Genomic DNA, 20,738 nt, shown 5'->3' on the forward strand with positions numbered 1-20,738 from the left:
GATACTAAAGGTCCTAATAAATCTATATGGATATGCTGAAATCGTCCTTTAGGAATGGATATTTTCTCAACAAGGGATTTGGTATGTTGATGGATCTTTGTTTTTTGCTACTGGAGACATCTCATTCTTGTCCAAAATTGTATGTCCTTTGACATATGAGGCCAAATGAAGCGAGATTTAACACTGTGTAATGTAGAACGAAAACCTGAATAAGTTAAAGAATGAAATTTATTAAAAATTACTCTTCTATATTTTTAAGGTATATATATTTTAGGGGATGTCAAAGTAATGTCGCACCAAAGTACTAAATTTAAGCCTGCAATTTTTGTTTCAGATAAAAATATAAGTTAGTTATAATTGCATTTGGAAGCTGATTGTTTGTTGATTAAATAAGGTAATTGTTGATCTTGGTCCTGAGCATTTTTAATCATCTGTAAGTTTGGGTATTGATCTTCAAGGCAATCGACATTGATTCGTGACAATGTGTCTGCCACAATGTTCGATTTACCTTGCTCCCATACCTATATTTGAAGCATTAGTAGTTAACGAAAGCGACGCATGAATAGATGGATGCGCAAGTGTTATCGTAAAAGTAAGAAGTTCTGGAGTGAATGATAGTTCATGTTTGTTTGAACATGAAGAGATTGATTTGTCTTTACTAGAATTTAGACCAGGTGTTAAATTATACAGTGGTGCTAATGAATGAACGAATGAATATATGATAAAAGTTTATCATACCTAAGAATCTTTGTAGCTCTTTTAAAGAAACAGTGCTGTACAGTTATTTAAATGCAAGTTGAAGTCTTGTATGTGAGGAAGAGGGTAACGATCAAGAACAGTTAAAATTTAGATGATGATAATCTCCACAGGGTCCCCAACCATTGGACTCTTTTTTAGGGACCATATGTTATGGAGAAGCTGTGGACGAAAATGATGAAAAATACCTAAAGATACGATAGTTTCCAATTTTTTTTTAGCAATATTAAATTTTTAATGATATGGTGATTTGTAGAATGCATCACTGGGGAAGAAAAATCTGGGGGAGAAATTAATTTTGAGTAGCATTTTAAAAGTTGTTTAAATTTCGTTTCAATAGAAAATAGTTTTGGTGAAGTTGAATTAGTTCGTTGGATTAAACGTATTGAACATAGATTGGTTTCCAAATCAATTAAAGGACGATTTTTAATATCTAATAAGATACCGTATTTATGTAAAAAATCGGCACAGATAATTGTTTTTTTAACATCGGCTATAATAAATATGAAAGGGTAATTTCTTCTAAGATTTAATGATCACGTTAATAATTTTTTGTCATTAGTATTTATCGAATTTCCCTTAGCAGCCGAAAGGAATTTAGTAGAATCCTGTTTGTGTTGTAGATACAACGTGTGAGGAAGTACTGAAATATCTGCGAAGACAAAGATTGGCGAATAAATGAAGTAGAACCTCTTGGTCGCTAAAGAGTTGTAGTAATTAAATAATTTTAACAGTTTTTAAAAATTAAAATGCAAAGGCAGACGTGTTGTCTGGTTGGTTGCTTATAATCGAATGATATTTACATCGAAATCAACAAAAATGGTAACAAAGGTAATTTATGATAATAAGGTAATTTGATAAAAGTTATAATTTCTATGTGTACGCTACAGTCGCTCTATATAGAATGCAAAACACCGGAGAATCACGTATGTACGATTTGTGTAGTCAAATATTCTCGACACATAAAACTTAAGCAGCACAATATTGTACCGGTCTTATGGTCTCGACGCAGAAGTACGAGCGCGTTAATTATAAACAGTCGAAAGAAATGTTCTAGTTGAAAAGAAATAAGTCATCTAATTGTAAAAAAATACAAATAATATAATTAAAAATAAACTACGTTTCTTCGTTAATAATGTAACGAAGTAACATTTTTTTTTTAATTCCGAAAAATTAATAACATCCGAATATACTTCCCACATTACCCCGACCTCCTACAGTTTCCGCCCGATTTAGAAAAATCCAAAAATTGATACCTTATCACCACCCACTTATGCAACTTTATTCGCATTTTCCTTAATTTCTTAATTTCCTTAATTTAACTTCAAATTTTCATATTAATTCATTTAAAACCGTTAAACCTTTTTCTGATAACGTTTCCTGACCGAATTTCAAATAAACAAAAGCAATTAGTGGAAATCGCCAAACGACGTAATTACCGAAAGCACATGGTTTCTGAAAATTGTTATTTAAAATAATTAAATAACACCGCAACGAAGTAAAATACGAAGAAGTATCAGTAATCAGTAATCAGGGTGTTACTGTAAACAAGGCCGACCGTCCCGTGTGAGTTTCAGCAGCCAGCGAGCTACCGTTCAGCTACCGTACAGCGACTATTTTTTTTATGATGCGGAATTAGAAATCGTAGAACAATCAAACCGATTTCAAACAATTACTAGTATCATGAAATAACCGTTGAATGATTCTAAAGACGATCCGATTATGATTAACATGATTATTAACCAAAATCATCCCGCATCTTAATTAATTAATTGACTTCATTCCTGATGGTCATCCATGGAAAATACTACCCGTATAGGATTGCCCCGGACACCGCCCAACTGCTGAAGCTACTTTGTGTTGAAGTGCGCGTTCATTAATACTGATTAATCGAAGTTAACGTGAAACACGCGGTCGGGAAAACGTTTATGTAGGTAAGTGCCGTAAACGCTAACCGATTTTGTTAATTATATTTTTGTAAATTTCCACATAAACAAGGGTATCTTTTGAATTATGTTATAAATTTTTCCGATAATTATTTTTAATTATCACTCCGCTATTCCTTAATCAATTTTATCCGCTCAAAAAAGGGATTTAGTTAATTTTGTACCCCGCATCCGATAGCGCCGTTAAAATTTTGCTATTGTGATTAATTAGCCCCGCTCATTATAATTTAGTTTTGATAACTTGTTTCAATACGATTCCCCCCTCGGAAAAATCCAGTTTTCACCCCGAACAAGTATAAGTAGCCGGTCAAAATTTCATTTTCAACCAGTCTTCAACTGTCAGAATCAGTCTTCAACTGTCTTGATCAGTCTTCGACCGTTCTGGATTAGTCTTCGACAGTCTTCAAGAGTCTTCAGCCGTCATCAACCGTCTTCAAGAAGTTCGCCAGACTTCACCGAAAAATCTCCGAGTTTTGGAAATAACCGAGTTTCATCGTAAGTTTCGTTTTGGTCTTACAATTGTGGGACTTTGATTTTATTTTCCGCAATACTTTCCCCGACCTGGTGTTGCTGCGAGTTTTCCGCAACACTCTTCCGACCTGGTACTGCTGCGAGTTTTCCGCAATACTTTCCCCGACCTGGTGTTGCTGCGAGTTTTCCGCAACATCTTTCCGACCTGGTGCTACCGCGAGTTTTCCGTAGCACTTCATCCAGACCAATTATTCCCTTATGAATAATTATTTCAATCACGTCCGAAGTACGAGTGCCACAAGATTGCACTAGGCCAGACATTTACCGATTATATATTTAAATAAAGATTTTTTTTACCTTCCTCCGTAAACTCCTATGTTGATTTTTTTTATTATTAATAAATTTTGATTTTATTTCTTAATTTATGAACCGCATGTTTTTATTTTTTTGACCCTCTCTAAAACACCCTGAATCTCCGACTGTAACCCCCAAAAGCTACTTGGAGGCGAAAGAGTTCCTTAACTCTGTAAACATAAGGTAGCGCCCGAGACCGTTAACATCCCGAACATAAAAAATAGGGCACCAAGACCCCTTTCCTAGGACCGAAGCAGGAAAGGACGTCGCAATAAGTAAAGAGTGTGACTGATTCACATAGATGTAATACTAAATAATATAATTCTCGTTGAACTAAAATTAGAACTAAAACTAGAACTAACACTAGAAACTTTCGCATTTTGCCGGGCGTCTTTTAAGAAAAACGATAATTTTAGTTCAATTAACACCGGCCGTGAAAGCCTTCGTGCTTATAATATAATTCTCCCTTTAAAAAAGTGTAACGCAATTGCTCTAGTGGAGTATCAGACCACCCCAACTGTTGCTTTTCTCAAAAATGGTTAAAAATAAAAAATGTCTGATTTATGAATGACAATAATGTAGTAGAAGAATATCTAAAACCAAATAATTGAAAAAAATTGGTTTAAAAGATATGAAGCAAAAACTGGTGTCTGGGTATCTAAACACCCCAGTATAGTACTTGAGTGTTAAATGTGACACCATCAGTGTTTAACTACGGTTCAGCATCGAGTTACTCAAATGCCGGACCGGTGCTTAGACATTTGAACGCGGCGACGGTTTGATCTTGCATCCAAACTTCTAACTTCGCTCGTTACGTTATCTTTGTCAAGAATTCGATCACGCTTTCTTCCGATTTTCCAGATAACACTGGCAAACCAGTTAACGAAATTTTAGACACAGTTTTTGGTGCTTCTGATTTACGTTATCTTAAACAAACTTTAATTGAGTTAAGTAGAGAAATTTACGATTCCTGACAGTAATGTATTAATGCCGGTTCTGGCGCAGGAACAAGCGCATGGGCAGTTCCAACCCTGTGACGTCACACTGCAATGTATTCAGTATGAGCGACTTGTCGGATGAGTTGTTGGCTCGATAACTCGTGTAATACCATATACTGGATGTATCTGAATGATAATATGATATACATATGATATGATATATATATATATATATATGATATATATATGATAATATGATATACATATATATGATATACTTTGATATATGAACCATGGGCGACTTTGGCTCCCCTAAGGAGCTACACACCTCCAAAAATGGCTGAAAATTTTGGTTTAATTTTTTTTTCTCAAAAACCCTAAACGATAGGTAAACGAAATTTGGGGAATATGTTTAACTCATAATAGGGCACGTTTTGACCCTCTTTGTACTTTCAACCCACCCTTCTAAACTACTAAACGTAGCCACCCCCTTTATATTTTTACACTACCCGATTAACTTACTACCCGATTTTCGATATTTTCTTTTGGTTTATTTTTATATTTACATTTATTTTTTTTGTTTACCATTTATTTTTTTAATAAATTTATTTCTTTGGTATATGATTTTGCCGATTTCTTGTTTTGTGTTATATGTTGGTGTCGTCGAACCTTTTCCTTTCCAACCCTCTTGGCAGTTAGAGCGATCTGCAACTGAAACTGCGTGGCGCCTTATAAATTCAGACCCACCCCATCTTCACTGGGAAGCCGAGGTGTTGCAGATCTGCGCACTTATTTTTAAGGGTTCGATTGTGTTGTCGTTTCTTTTTGTAGAGAAGTCGTCACACTATGGGTACTACTTTCAAAATATTTGGCAGCAATATGTTTTAGAACATTCTCACACGATGGTGATATCATATTTTCAATGATTTTTAATATGAATGAATTGTTTTACATTCGATGTTATTTTTGCCCAAATAACGAAGTAGATGTTTATTACAAAAAAAGTTTAATTGTTTCTTTCGTGTCTACCGCTACTTGATATTTGGACAACAATAACATTGAGTGATAATTAACTTTAACTATAATGATAATTTATAGTTAAAGAAAACCATCTACAATAATTGCATTTTAAAGCTGTATAAAATACGAGCGAAACACTTCAAACACTTTAAAATTTACGATTCGTGCAAGCGCTTTCGCGACATTGGGCCATGACAAAGACAGACAAATACATCATTCCGTCTGCCTTTGATGCAAACGCTCTCCTCTCATTGCTTAAATATTGAGTCAGCGATATAGGAGATAGTATATACAAGGTACATGAATATATTTATCAACCTTGAGTATATATATATGTGTAACATCATCCATCGGAGAAATCCTGAAGAGTACGTCATACAAGGGTGAGTTGTTGGTTGCATAACTCGTGTAACGCCATCTAGCGGAGAAATTCGGTGGTGTAAAAATAGAAATAACAATTATATGATAACACATTTATCATTTAATTGTTAAGTAAAACATAAATATTCTAATATAACTACTGTTTACAAATTTATATCCATACAGAGAAACATCGGATTACATATCAGATTTCTTGAAAAAACAAATTTCTAGAAATAACAGGTGTTATTGCTACATAAAATGCGAATAAAGCGGTTTCTATTATTAAATCACCGAGGTTAAGTGAACTTTACTTAACTTACTTGCACCTCACAATAAATTTAACTGTTTTAAGTTTTTTAACATTACATTTATTTAATATAGTTAATCTATATGAAATTAAACAATAATTATTTACTTAAAATTGTATTAACATTACTTAACACGTTATGCTATAATGACCCCAAGCTAATGTATTAATTCCGTTATCACAAATATATCGCTTGGAGTCATTTCGTGAAAGAACCAATTTATTTTGTAATACAGTAAATATTCTGCGGTTAAAACTTCTAAATAATGTTTGTTGTTTAAATAATACCAATTTCGAATTTAGACAATCTAAATAATTTTGAAAAGAGATGTGATGTTTAACAACGGCCTTCTTAACTCCTTTGAATTTTTTGGTAATCCGCCCATCAGCGACCCTTCTAGCCTTTGACCTCAAACCAACAAATTCGACCATTACGTTTCCACAATTCTCATCTTTCATTTTAATTTAATTAATTTTAGTTTGTATTTTATTGTTTTGCTATTGTTTTGGTTTGATTTTAATACATTTAATTTATTATTTAAATTTAACTAGATTTCTTTTATTCTTATAAATTTCATTTAACTTTGCTCCCTAAATTCAAGCCGGCGTGACAAGTTCTGCTTGTCGCATACGCCTTTAGCACGCCCACACAACATAGTAGAGCCGCTCCTTACAAATTGGTGTCAGAAGTGGGACATTATAGTTTTTGTATAATTTTCGAACCTTTAATTTCGTACCAATCAGAATAATTACTAACCGTTATTATCATGGCAGAGGCCGCCATACAAGCTATGACCGTTACCCCCGTGTCACTCGGGATGATCGCAGCAACGGTAGAAGCGTTGTCGGGACAAAGGAACGTGAAATTATATTTTGAACGAATAGAGCAAAGAACCACGTTAGATAGGTGGACAGAACAAGAAACATTGAATATCGTAAAATATCGACTTTCCGGAGAGGCGTATCGATATAACAAAAGTGATACAACATTGAAAATAATGGTAATGTTTACTGAATTCAAAGAAAAATTTATCCAAAGATTCAAGCCGCGAAGAATTCCAGGTGAAGCATACAACAAATTGAATCGCACTTTCCGGGTACCTAATGAGACTGTGTCCGAATTCTAGACTAGAATAAAATTGGTAGCTAATAAAATTTTGGAGGATAACCAAAGTAGGGCGACAGATGCCGAGTTGCCAGGTATTAAAAAGAAAATTAACGAAAGCGTCCTTAATCAATTTAGGATGGGGTTGCGAAGAGAGATTTCTCAAATCATCGGAATTATATTAATGCGAGAAGAAAGTCTGACTTTGGAGAAGGCGGCGGAAATTGCGACTCTAGAAGAGAGTCATCAATTCGCCTTGAGGCGTCGATTCAAATCGGTTCGGGTGATGGAATCTTCGATTACATGTTTCAAATGTGGAGAAATTGGTCACATATCAAGAAATTGTAGAAATCAACAAAGACAAAAAACAACGCAGTTTAAAGGAAATCAGAAATTTAATTCTATAAACCTCATAAGTAATAGATTAACCGAAGGGAATTCGCCAAGACAGTCGTTTAGCTGTTATAATTGTGGACAAGAAGATCACTTTAGTCGAAATTGCACTCTTCCCAGAAATCATAGACAAGGCACGACTCAGAAAAATTTTAAACGTGTAAGACTTAGAGAGCCTCTTATTAGGATTAGGTGTGCATTTAAACACAATTTCTTCGAATGTACGTTTAATTAACTTTTCATACGCCTAATGTAAAACTTACAACTACCATAAAACATAACATAATGTCGACTCTAACGGACACGGACACAAGGCATGCCGCGTAATAATTAATATACAAACTAATAAAAATCAGCGTTTTAAAATCAAATTAAATTAATGCTACAACTCGGCCATCCTGACAATAGTTCGTCCTCGAACTACACAAAAAAGTTTTTTTTTTATGTTTATCCACGGAAGCAAATTATTTCCCACCGGTACACCCTCATATGGTCTATTCGAATTTTGAAATCCATCAATATCTACTATGACAAATCGAGTTTCAAAAGAAATTTTCTGGGAAAATTTCTTCGTTAGTAAAGGGAGGTATTATTACAGCTCAATTTTTTTTTTTACTTTAGGTAACTTGAGTTTTGTTCGGAATTTATGTTATTTGTTATCTTTTCTTTATGTTGGTGGGAAATTTGTATTGCATATAGGCGGTTATTGAAATATTTGTGTTTATTTGGAATTAATTTTATTAATTTTTGTTTAATTTGATTTTTTTAGCAACGATCTCGATTCAGCAACTCCCTAAATCCCTTTTATCCTTTCAGATGATTTTTCTTTTCCTTTTCTTGATTTTTCTTCGTTTTTCGTTCTTTTGTGCATGTGTATATTGAGCGAGCAGGTGTATTTTTTGGGCCCTTTAAATTTAATTTAAAAGCATTGTGGCTTACCTCTCGAGTCTCTTCTTGAGTAACCAGTTACGATACACTGTGGTGTAAGGTGATTGAGGCATTTTTGGGTTCATCACCACTGCATATCTTTTGAAATCGTGTTTTCACGTTTCAAGTCATCGGATTTTTAGTGTATTTACATTAAAATTCATCTTTCTGGTTTTAAACTTCGAACATCAGAGGTAAGCGTGTATTTTTCTAACTTTTGCTATTTCTTTTAACCTTTCATGTAATCATTCTTTCTCTCTTTTCCAAACTACTTTAATTAACTTACTCTTTAAAAAATATATATATACATACTAAACTAATTTCCCCTTTAATCTAATTTAAATACTAAAACTGTTTTATCTTCTTTTCCTAATTTCTTTTTATTATTTTCATGCAGGTTTTAGTAAGAGCCAATTTTATTTGGTAATTTTTCTAAGAGCGAAATTTCGTTCAACCAAACCACAGTATATATAACAGACAGTACTCTCACTCAGTGGCGGCACGTTTGATGTGGCGAATTGATTTTCAATGACCTCGAAGCCATTATTCTGGCATAAAACACAACAGGTCCGCATTAAAAATATTTAAAACGTCGAAAATATTAAATTAAAAAAGTTATTCGCAATTAAATTTCTGAACTGATAAAAACATTAGTTATTGAGTTATATATTATATAAGTAATAACGTCATTATTTATAATATTTGATATTTTATTTTAATCTTTACACTTGTCGTTACGGCTCTGCACAAAAACAAACCTCACAGACACACTGGCGATTAGCAAGATTTAAACCAGCGTAATGGCCGCTCGCCTGCGTAATGAGGGCTGCGCATATCTTCCCGCCAAACCGAGTGAGAGTACTGTCTGTTATTTATACTGTGACCAAACGTTTCGTTCTGCCATCTTGGAAACATCCACTTCGGTGTGTTGCTTTCCTACAAGAAACATTAAGCATCAAATTCTAAAATAACATCATCCATACTTACCTTTCCCTCGCACCAGAGGTCGTTGCTGCGGAAAGTTAAGATACAAAATCATCGATACTATAGTCGAGCCGTTGAATTTGTGCAGTGATAAATCACCGTGAGGTTTCTCACATCGACGGTCGCCCTGTCCGGATTCGTCAAGGTAAGTGACCACACCCCTCCAGGGGGTAGCGCACTGAGCGCGTTACTGGGGACAAAAAAATAGTAAAAGCCGCCGACGCACTGTGAACGGTATTCATAACTTCTTATCTGACTGTAAAGGAAGGTTTATTCTCGTATAGTGTAGCTGCGCCTTATAGACCCTGGCAGGAGTAGGCGGTTACATAACGAAGGAACCGACTACCCCTTTTTTTGTAAGTACCTGTCACGGTGATTTACCACTGCACAAATTCGACGGCTCGACTATAGAAGCTAGAACATTACATCGGGGAAAAAGGTCAGGAATATTTTTAAAAAATATAATTATGTATGAAATGGGTGCCCATTATGTATGAAATATAGTATATATCTTTGTAGGTATCAACTTTATAAAAAAACATTTTATGCAAAACTTGTTTAATATTTTATTTGCCTTAATTAGACTCCATTCAATTGTTTTAAATTCAGAAAACAAATGAGTAACGAATAATACTTAAATTTTTTAAATGTCAATGTATTGTTTCTTTATGATGGCGTAAAATTGTAATAAAAATTAATCAATAACATTAATCTAAATATCCGAGATCGTCAAATAACTCGAATTATTACTGTAAATTAAATTTACATACAAAATAAAACAAATAAACGAAAAACTATTGTACATCTCCAATAATTCGAGGTACTGCGAGATACTTGACGATCTCGGATATCTAGATTAATGTTATTAGTTAAATTCTCTTAATAAACTAAAATTAATTAAATTTTTCGCGGGTTCTAATAATTTTGATGATTGTTTTTTTTTGGTTATTTCTTTTTTTCGCTAACATTAATAGTTTAGAGTTCATTATTTGTTATTGTTTGTACGTTATTTTGAATTTTTGGAAATAAACAAAACTTTTCTATTTTGCCTGTATAGACATTGTTGGAAATAATTCACGAGCACACCCTGTATAATCTGAACGCGTGAAGATAAGTCCATAATATTTGCGGAGCACAAAGGATTACTGTAGACGAGTTTATTCAGGGAGTTTCGACTTTTTCCGTCGCGGCATTGTTGTCTGAGCCACCCTTCCAAGTGGAACATTCCGTCGCTATGGAAACCGAAGTGGATGGAAAATTCCGGTCGTTTTTAGTGTGGTGTGAGGAACCACATTGTTATCGTACTCTGTGCGCAATGGATGGGCGATCGCGTTACTTAAGCGAGTTTGAGCGAGGAATGTTTGTGCTTATGCACATTGAGGGTGTATCGTTCTGTGAAATTGCGCGTCGTCTCGAGTGATCTCGAGTGATATTTTAATAATGTGAAATTGACAGTAACAACAATTCTTTGTTTAATGATATTACAGAATTTAATGACCATCGACTTTTCCCAAAATACGTGTAGCTGACTGAATCTGATCTACTTTATCGCTTAGCCTACAGTTTTTAACAAAATTTACTTTTCACATCTTTTAAACCTTTTAAATTTTTAAATCTGGATCGTTTCGTACTGTGATATGATTCACAGTTTCAACACCGCACAGATAGCCTACATAACCTTAAATAAAACTCACGTTAGTCGTCTTACTGCGCTTCACGCTATAACGCGTTTTTACTTTTTGAATTTTTTTAATTTGCGTTCTTTTTGTTGATGGTAATATTTTAAGTTTTATTGCGACATTTTGTTGTTTACAATCTTTTTATAATGAAAAATAGGTAATTGAAAGCCGCTTTACTGAATTCTAAATATAATTTTAAACTTTCCTTTCTTTTACAGTTCTCTTTAATTTTTCAACTCGCCCTTCTGGCTTTTAATCTTTTGTAACTTATTAAAACATTACGTTCTTACTCCCGAAGTCGCTTGGTGTTCTGATTATGTATTCTCCTTCTAGTTTGATTCTTCGTTATTGACGGTATCTAGTTTAAACATTGTCATTTGCAAAATGGTTTTTTCTATTATTGATTTTTCAGTCATGCCTGAGGAAGGTTTCATAGAAACCGAAACAGCTTGTGCACCGATTAGCTAAGTTTTTCAAATACACTATTTTTTATCATAAGACCTTTGGTATTTTTTAAACTTATCTCTCTACAATGAACGTGAAATCACAATTATCTAAACTAAAATGTCACTTTTATATTTACGCTTGTAAAACTAGCAAAAATTTATATTTATCTTTCATAATTCTTGTATTAATTCCTCAAAGTATATATTTACAGTATGTCCCAGGACAGATGTTACAAGAGGTAAATGACCTACATATTTTTGAATTTTACTTTAAGGATGTGGAATTAAGCCCTGCTTGATGTGAACAGAATTTTAAGAATATTATCATTTTTTGAAAATCAAGTTGGCCTTGGCAGTGAAAAGAACTATTTTTAGTTCAGGTAAAGTAACTTTTTTGTTCATGATCATTCGAAATTTTATTAAGAAAAGTTGTTCAAAATGACAAATTATGGTTCTATGCAAAATTTCTCGACGTAAATTTTGTGTTCTAAAATTAACATAATGCAAGAGGAATTCAACTTTTAACTAGAACTGAGGGATAATACAATTTAAAGGAAAAATATAAAAAGGTTTCTTCGTAGTTTGAACTGGTCTGCAATTTAAAAAAATACAATAGTCTGACTAGTTTCGGCTTTTTGACAACTTCAGAAATTATTTTGAATTCAGAAAGAAGTTAAGATATATACATATTTTCTCATTTGACATTGTTGAGATCGTGAAGGTTGTTAATTACAATAAAATAATATTAAATAAATTACAATACAATTAATTTTCCAATATTTGCGACTACTTAAGTACATTTTTTCTAGGCGTACTAATGTTTGTGTTCCTTCACTCTGATCTAATCTAAAAGTATGGAGGTAGATCAGAGTGAAGATTAGATTTCTGAAATTTTTCATAGTGCCATTATTTCACATTCCAAACAACTTTTCATGATGAAATTTTGCCCTATCATGAACAGAAAGGATACTCTAACTGAACTAAAAATAGTTTCACTGTCAACGCCGACTTGATTTTCAAAATATGAAAATATTCTTGAAGTTCTCTTCACACCAAGCAGAGTTTAATCCCCAATCTTTCTAAATTTTTAGGTCATACCTCTTGTAACATCTATACTGGGACACACTTCATATTTAATAGGTATATTAAATTGTTAAAAATATAAAATGAAATCAATGAAATTCTGAAACATCAATGAAAAATATAGATATTTATTCTAGCCACATAATGTAATGCTCATTATTATTAATTACATCCGAAAAAATAACAAATTAAACCTATTCAAAAAACGAGTAAATAACGAGTAAATGCTGTTACTGAAGCATCAGTTGGAATGTTTGGAGTATTCACTTTATTCAAAAAACAAATAAGTAATTGTTTATTCAAACACATGAACTTAAAATTTGACAGAAAATTATTAAGAAGTACAATAAATATAAACATATTACGAAACGACGTAATTAATCAACAATAGCAAATAAAATAAGTACTCTAATAAAGTATATATTGCACTTACAATCTAATATATAAGTGAAACTAAATTATGTAAATCGCCAAGAATTGTAATAATACTGCAAATAATCGAAACATATTCATAAACAACTTATTCCAAACAACAATTATTAAATCTCTAAAAATTAAATCAAAATTAACCTTGACAAAACTATACGAACTACATTCATGCATTTACTAGAAATATTCAGTAAGAAATGTTGAATCACTTCGGAAATTCAAGAATATTGTTCTTCAGAACAATAATTAAGTTCATTACTTGTGATTGCTAGCTGATGCCAACGTGCCATTAGCCAACCTTCTAGGTTCTGGTAGTGTTTCATTGACGGATTTATACAGTGGACAATACTTTCTAGTATGAGCATTATAACCATCTGCATAACAATACGGATACTTCAACGCTCTCAAAACCGGACATGAAACTTTACCTGTGGAATCTTTCAACGAATGACTTTCATAAAATTCTCGCCCCTCTGAATTTCTTCGACAAAACGTACAAGTTCTTGTTGATATGGCTTTTGACCACCCGTTTACGGTAGAATTGTTTCCATTGAGAAAATTATCCCACTTATGATTATCTTCCTGTTTGGCGATAGGTTGTCTTAAAAATGCCTCTTTCATTTTTGTCACGTAATAATCCATTGGTTGATTATTGCTAACTATGATCTCTTCTGATGAATATTTAAAAGGAATGTTATAGATGCTGGTGGTCTGGTGACAGAGCGAACAGGAAAATATATCAGGGTTTTTGTCGTTAATTAACAAATGACAACGTGATGGACATTTATCAGGAATTCCTTTGTAGCTATCAATCTTTTCAGTAGTTTGATGATTGGCAGAGAGTGGCTTTGAAGCTGTTACTGAAGCATCAGTTGGAATGTTTGGAGTATTCACTGTATAAAATACGGAAAATGTGTTAGTCATTTCTGTTTACATGAATACAAAAATAACGTAAAATAAATATAAATTCGATCTAAATAATCATAAAAGTATCTCACCTCCATCCCGTAGATTTTTCTTCAATATGCAGCCGGTGACATTCCCACCATTTATCTGTACAAAAAGGGAAAGATAAAAAATTATTTAAACTAAGATTAGAACTAAATCTAGAACTAACACTAGAAACTTTCGGGTTTTGCCGTGCGTCTTTTAATAAAAGGTTTGACGTTTCGGATGCCATGTCAAAAGCTCACTTCGAACCAGTTTCTGAAGAAGGTTGCAACATGGCATCCGAAACGTCAAACCTTTTATTAAAAGACGCACGGCAAAACCCGAAAGTTTCTAGTGTTAGTTCTAGTTTTAGTTCTAACCTTAGTTTAATTCACACCGGCCGTGAAAGCCTTCGTACTTATAAAAAATTATTATAATGCATATACCGTTTGAGGCATTTAAATTGACACTACCTATAGCTCATAAATCGTCAATTTTATCGAATAAGGTTTCAGATAAAACTTTCATCATATGAAGGGGAAAATATTCTGTATGGTATTCAGTTTACATTTTAGAAGCGCTATATATGTCTTTCAATTGTTAAGTTGTAACGCCTAAATATCTAACTTTAACAAAATAAAATCTAGACAAAGAGAAAAGAAATATGTTTACACCTAAGGACACACGCGAGTCCTCGACCGGCCGGAATTCTGAGTTGCAATAATTTTATTGAAATAAAATAATACTCGCATAAAATATAATCAAAAAATAATACAGGTAAGGTATTGTAATAGATAATGTAATTCAAAGGATAATATACTAAAAACAGAATTTGTTGTCAATGGTTCGCAAAATAAAACAAGCAAAAAAATAAAATGTGGCAAAAAAATTGAAACTCGCCAACAAAAATGTACGAAGGATATAAAATGAATTTAATTTAATCAATGAATTGCTTTTAATCAAAAAAATAATTGAATGAAACACTACATGAAAATTCCTCAGTGAGAACAAGATTAGTGCACGATTCTCCGGCAGAAATAAAATGTTGATGTTATCTGACCTTATGTTCGTTGACTATTCCGATCTGATCTGAAGGAACTTATCTACACCAGCAACTTTTGGTGTTCTATAGGAAAATTTATTTTTATTGAACAATTTTTCTTAATTGATGCAGTTGTTTCCAGTCAGTAACGAAATAGTAATTCCTCTCGGACCAAAGTTGTCTCCAAAATATTGGTAACCGAAGAAGTAATGAAATGAGATTATTCCACAAAAGTAAATCGAGAATAATATAGCTCCTCACAATAAAACCTGGTTAAAAGAAAATTAAAGAAGAATAGTAAAGAAAATTAAGAAGCATTACTAAAGATTAAATTTTAGGACGGTTTTTTAATTTTTCTTTGTAGAATAGTTTTAGGATAGTAGTTTTGTAGTACTAGAAAGGATGTGTGAATAGATGAATGGGTTGAATGAATAGTAATTAAGCAAATGCTTTCCTCAGGTGGTCTAGGTTTTAAGCAAAGAAAAATTTGGGAATAAGAAAATACGTTGAAATCCGGATGTACCGATAAATTCGAGAAAAGAAAATCACTTTTCTCACAATTAATCACGAATAATGAATCCCAAAAATTTGGATTGAAAAAACTCACAAAACTGTGACTTCGCTTTTCTATACTTGAAAGAGAACGAGAAGGCTTTTGAACATACTTTTATACGAATGAGAAAAAATTACACCTGCGCAAAAATAAAGTCACAACACGGTCTCGAAATGAAAGGAAGAAATTCAAAGAATTAGGAATCTTTTAAGGGAAAAGAGAAGAAAGGAATATTGAGGATTACCAGGAGTATGCTGCTGTAAAAAAATCTTAATTAAAAAAAACAATGTAAAATATATGCATCCCAAAATTATGCAACTCATAATTCACAACAAAGACAAGTCAACAACATAAAACAAAAAGAAACAAAGTCTTTCCGTAGCTACCTAATTCATTCGTCACGTTTCACTAATTAAGCTTGGAAGGACATATGATTACTGAAACGATTTAAATAATTTTAGTTTATGAGAAACATCAGAGTTATCAATGATGCTCGAAATTTATGCGAAGATTTCCTACAGAAACATTCCGTCCCGTGCTTCATTTTATCGTATTGTGAAATAATTTAAAAAAAAATTTGTGAAAAATTATTAATTTTTGCCTTGAAAAATTTTGCTCAAGATAAACGACGATGAGTGATAATAGTACAATCAACGTTTAAGCTGCTTATTTGTTTTATTGTGTTTGTTATGGAGAATACCATAATGATTAAAAAAGGGTAAGTATCTATTTAAAAAATCTTACTTGACAAATGAAAGACAGATCGAGACGCTTCTGAAATGTAATGGGACAAATGGGAACTATGCAGAATATTTTCACCCTTTATATCATGAAAGTTTTACCTGAAACTTTTTACGATAAAATTGACAGTTTAAGAGATACAAGGTCGTCTCAATTTCAATGCCTCATCGATATAATATCGATAATTAGAATATACAGTATTACCATTATCAGGAAATAGTGAGTAAAATGATCTATGGTCACCTCCTAGAAATAACAAAAAAATATAGGCTATTATTATTATAGATAGTTAAAACGTTATTATGAATGTTAGTGTAAGTACATGAAGTTAATAAAAAAAAAGCAATGAAGTTTGTTAAACATAAACGTTATTAACATCACAGAAATTTCATGCAATTACATGCAATTACTATACTTTTCCGAAAAAATTAAACGACGATTCAAATGAGTATTAAAATTAAAATATATTTTCTAACTTTTCAAGAATCGCCCGGTCGCTTAAAAATCGACGATTCTTTTTAATCGATAGGTACTGACCTAAAAATGACGTTAACAATAAAAAAAGTGTGTTCACTTTTGTGACGTCACAAGCAATGCTTTTTAAACATTTAACTTTTTTGTAAACATGCTTTTTCGTATTCAACCGGTCAACACCTAACCCACAAATTGTTTATTTTATAGCCACGCACAAAATAAATCTAATAAACTTAAAAGTAAAGTTATTTTTACTTAACTTGTAGAGATTACAACATATATTTTCGGATGAAATACCCTAGTTTCTTAAGTTTTCGATGCATAGCACTACCTAGATAGACTGTATCAATAGACTGTCTGTCAAGTGATACAAAAACCTACAACGACTGAAATGTCTTTATTTACCGTCTGTCTACTGGCGTGGATCTAAATGTTAGCGGTTTTCTTTCAATGGACCCTTCAATCCGTAATTTACAACTCGACATTTAGCGAATTCGCACTAGTTTAAATGTTAATTAACATAACTGAACATCCAATTTCTATACAAAATTCTGAAGTAAATCCAATCTAACCTAATCCTGACCTAATCCAACCCGGAATTTACACCTACCACCTGCATCAAACCCAACCGGTACCCAACCCGACAATTCGGAAATTCACACCAGTTTAAATGTTAATTAAACTAACTCAAAATCTGATTTCGAATATAGTAAGTAAAAATTAAATCATTGTCTCAAATTTAATGAAAGAATTAACAACTTGTTAATATTAATTTAATAATATTTATAACGCATATTTTCGGATATAATACAACGACTAAAAGTCTTTATTTACCATACACCTGTTCGTGTGGACGGTTTTTTTTTGTCAACAAAACCAACCTAACCTGAAATTTATAACCCAAGGTTATTTCACCCGAAAATATATTAATTTTTTCAAAATTTATGTGTAACGGTGTTGCTTTGAAAATATATGGTTAGCATGGTTGATGAAGTCACAAAACGTGACGTCACATCAAAACTTTAAAGTGATTTTTTTACTTTTCCGCACTTTTTCTTTGTTTTGCCTTCAATTAAAAAGAATCGATTTTTATGCGACCGAGCGATTCTTGAAAAATGCCCATATTTTTATTCAAAGATAAATACGTCTAATTGATACGAATGTTAACACAGAATGAATTGTATATAAAATAAATACATATTTGTTATCTTGGAAACAAATAAAAATATATAATTTTCATAAGCAATAGACCCTAATGATTGAATTGAATAGATTGAACTCGTTCATCAATGCCGGCAATATTGACAGTAACGTCACAATGAACAACTGAATTAAAAAATACTAAAATGAAGTATATAAAACCCAAAACTACTCACAAATTTTCGATATAAGAAGAGAATTTTTAATAAGTTGTAAACATCTCCGCGGGGTAAACTTAACCTAAACTTAACACAAACACTAAACATCGGTGAGGTGACTGAATTGGAAGGCAAAGCGTCTGCGGTTTATATAGGGGTAGGATTGACGATGTAATACAGGGGCGTGGCTTAGAAATTAACATTGTTCTTTGTATGCTAAAACGTACACTTTTATAGCAGCGAAAATACTAGAATAAATTGTTGAAAAACTTGAATAATGTTCGATTAAGTGTAAAATTAGGTTCTATCATTATTTTACATTGAAAGTTGTTAATTACAACTTTGATACGAGATTTTGTATTGAAGTATCGATACGGGTCGTGTTAACAGTTTCTACATCCGCCCAAGGTTCGTAAAGCGCATTGTACAATACGCTTTACGGACCTTGCATCCGCCATGCTGTCGCCAGACAAACCGGAAACCCGCCCTCAGAAACTTCGAGTTGTTCTCATAAAAGGAAATAAAACCTACCCATATTTTCTATAAACTGCAAGAAATTATCAAAGTATTAATTCTGCCTCTTAATGTAAAGAACTACACTTATTATCTTTCTATAAAATATTACTATGAAATTTTAATAGTTATATTTAATTTTAATATCTGCGATGAATAAATGTGTTTATTCAAAATTGTAATAAATTGTTGACATTGATTTGTTGCATTGTTTATTCTTACTTTTACTTTCGTTTTAAACTAGGAGGATTGAATACAAAACTTAGATTTAGAATAAGAAATATCATTAAAAAATATCACTGGATATTTTTGGCGGTAAATTTAAATTCACGTTATTATTACATAAAACGAAATGTTCTACTTATTATTAACATTTATTTAGCATTTCGTCTATTTTAAACATACAAGTTAGGAGTGCGGGAAGTTACCCCCAATTTTTTGATTTTTAAATTTTTTATTGTTGTCCTAGATTGTTCTAGAGATGTTCTACATTGTTCCAAAGCGGCAAATTGAAAAAATAAAACTCCACGAGAAAACCGAAAAAACAGGTTTTTTGACTAGCCCCCCATTTTTGGAAAAGTGATATTTTCTTTGTTGTTCTGGGTTGTTCTAGTTGTTCTAGTTATTGTTCTAGAAAATCAAAATTGTGGGATACAGCATTACGAAGTTATAACTAAAAATAGGTTTGGCCGCTGAAATGTCTGGTTGATTGCTGTGACCATAGCTTTTCTATCAATTCCATATTACAAATATATACCTATTATAGCTAACGCAATCTGGAACAGCTATTATTTTCACTAGAACAACTCTCTAAAGGGCACTTTACTCTTTGAAAATTAAAGTTTTTCGAAGTTTTAATAAGAATTAAAAAACATAGAACAATCAGAAATAACTCAAACTTTGCCGATTCAAATTGTTCTAGATGTGTTTTGCGTTCAACACGAACATTAATTTTGCAAAATCACATATTTTTTGTTGCTCTAAATTGTTCTTGTTGTACTAGGTACTTAAAATGTTTATTTAATCACTGCGGTTTTAGTTCTTTTGAAGTTTCATGTAATAATAGTTTTAAAATACTAAAAAAATATAGAATAATCTGACCATCATAATTATCTAAAAATCACAAGTTTCACCTTTCTCTTTAAACTTATAATAGTAAAACAAAAGATGCGATTTAAAGTGTATTTATTTTGTATAAACTAATAAATTAATAAATAAACTAAACTAAGAAATAAAACAATAACTATTCGATCAGTATTACTATATTAGTACAATAATTTATTTTAAGGTAAACTATAACTAAATAAACTAAATTATGTAAATAAACTAATATCATGGAATAATACGGTTACATCACTTTGCTCAATTATAAACATATATGCACATTTAAGCATTTATTTCAGTAGCTTTTTCAACTTGTACGGATTCTTTTCGTAAGTCTTTAAATAATTTCCAATTGGCATTGTTGGGCACAAATGCCAGGTAGTGTCCTACATCATTCAAAGTTTGAGTACCTTCGTAACTGATGATACCTGCGGGGATATAGAATTTGTTGTGGAGTTACAAATTGCGTACGTAATCACTCAATTTTGTTTTATTGTTCTCTCCATTTGTTGTTTCTATAAACAGACCACATTTTTTTGCAATTGTTGCTTAGGGTTTGCATGTAGTTTTCTATTACTTGGTTTAGCTATGCATAGCCTAATATTGTTACGATGTCAATGTCGATTGGTAAAATTATGTTTTTATGGAAAGTAACGTTTAAACCATTATTGCAGTTTTTAGTGCTACAATAACTAAATTCTTCTTTAAATCGTTGTGTGCAAAGAAACGTAATATTTGACACAACATTCACTATTATCAGGCCAGCAATATTCTGGTTTCCAAAATAATTTATGCCTGTTAATAGTTCAGCTCTTTTTTTAT

General features: G+C 32.1%; 1 long non-coding RNA gene across 1 annotated transcript; it reads right to left on the reverse strand.

The window, feature by feature from the left end:
- Window positions 1-12,880: 12,880 nt before the first annotated feature.
- On the reverse strand, window positions 12,881-18,398 carry LOC139429666 (uncharacterized). Its single transcript, XR_011640220.1, has 3 exons — window positions 18,318-18,398; window positions 16,672-16,713; window positions 12,881-14,254 (listed from the first exon to the last, which is right to left on the reverse strand). It is a non-coding gene; the product is annotated as an uncharacterized lncRNA (long non-coding RNA).
- Window positions 18,399-20,738: the final 2,340 nt, after the last annotated feature.

The sequence above is a fragment of the Onthophagus taurus genome, chromosome 4, assembly GCF_036711975.1.
Source record: "Onthophagus taurus isolate NC chromosome 4, IU_Otau_3.0, whole genome shotgun sequence".
Taxonomy (NCBI): domain Eukaryota; kingdom Metazoa; phylum Arthropoda; class Insecta; order Coleoptera; family Scarabaeidae; genus Onthophagus; species Onthophagus taurus.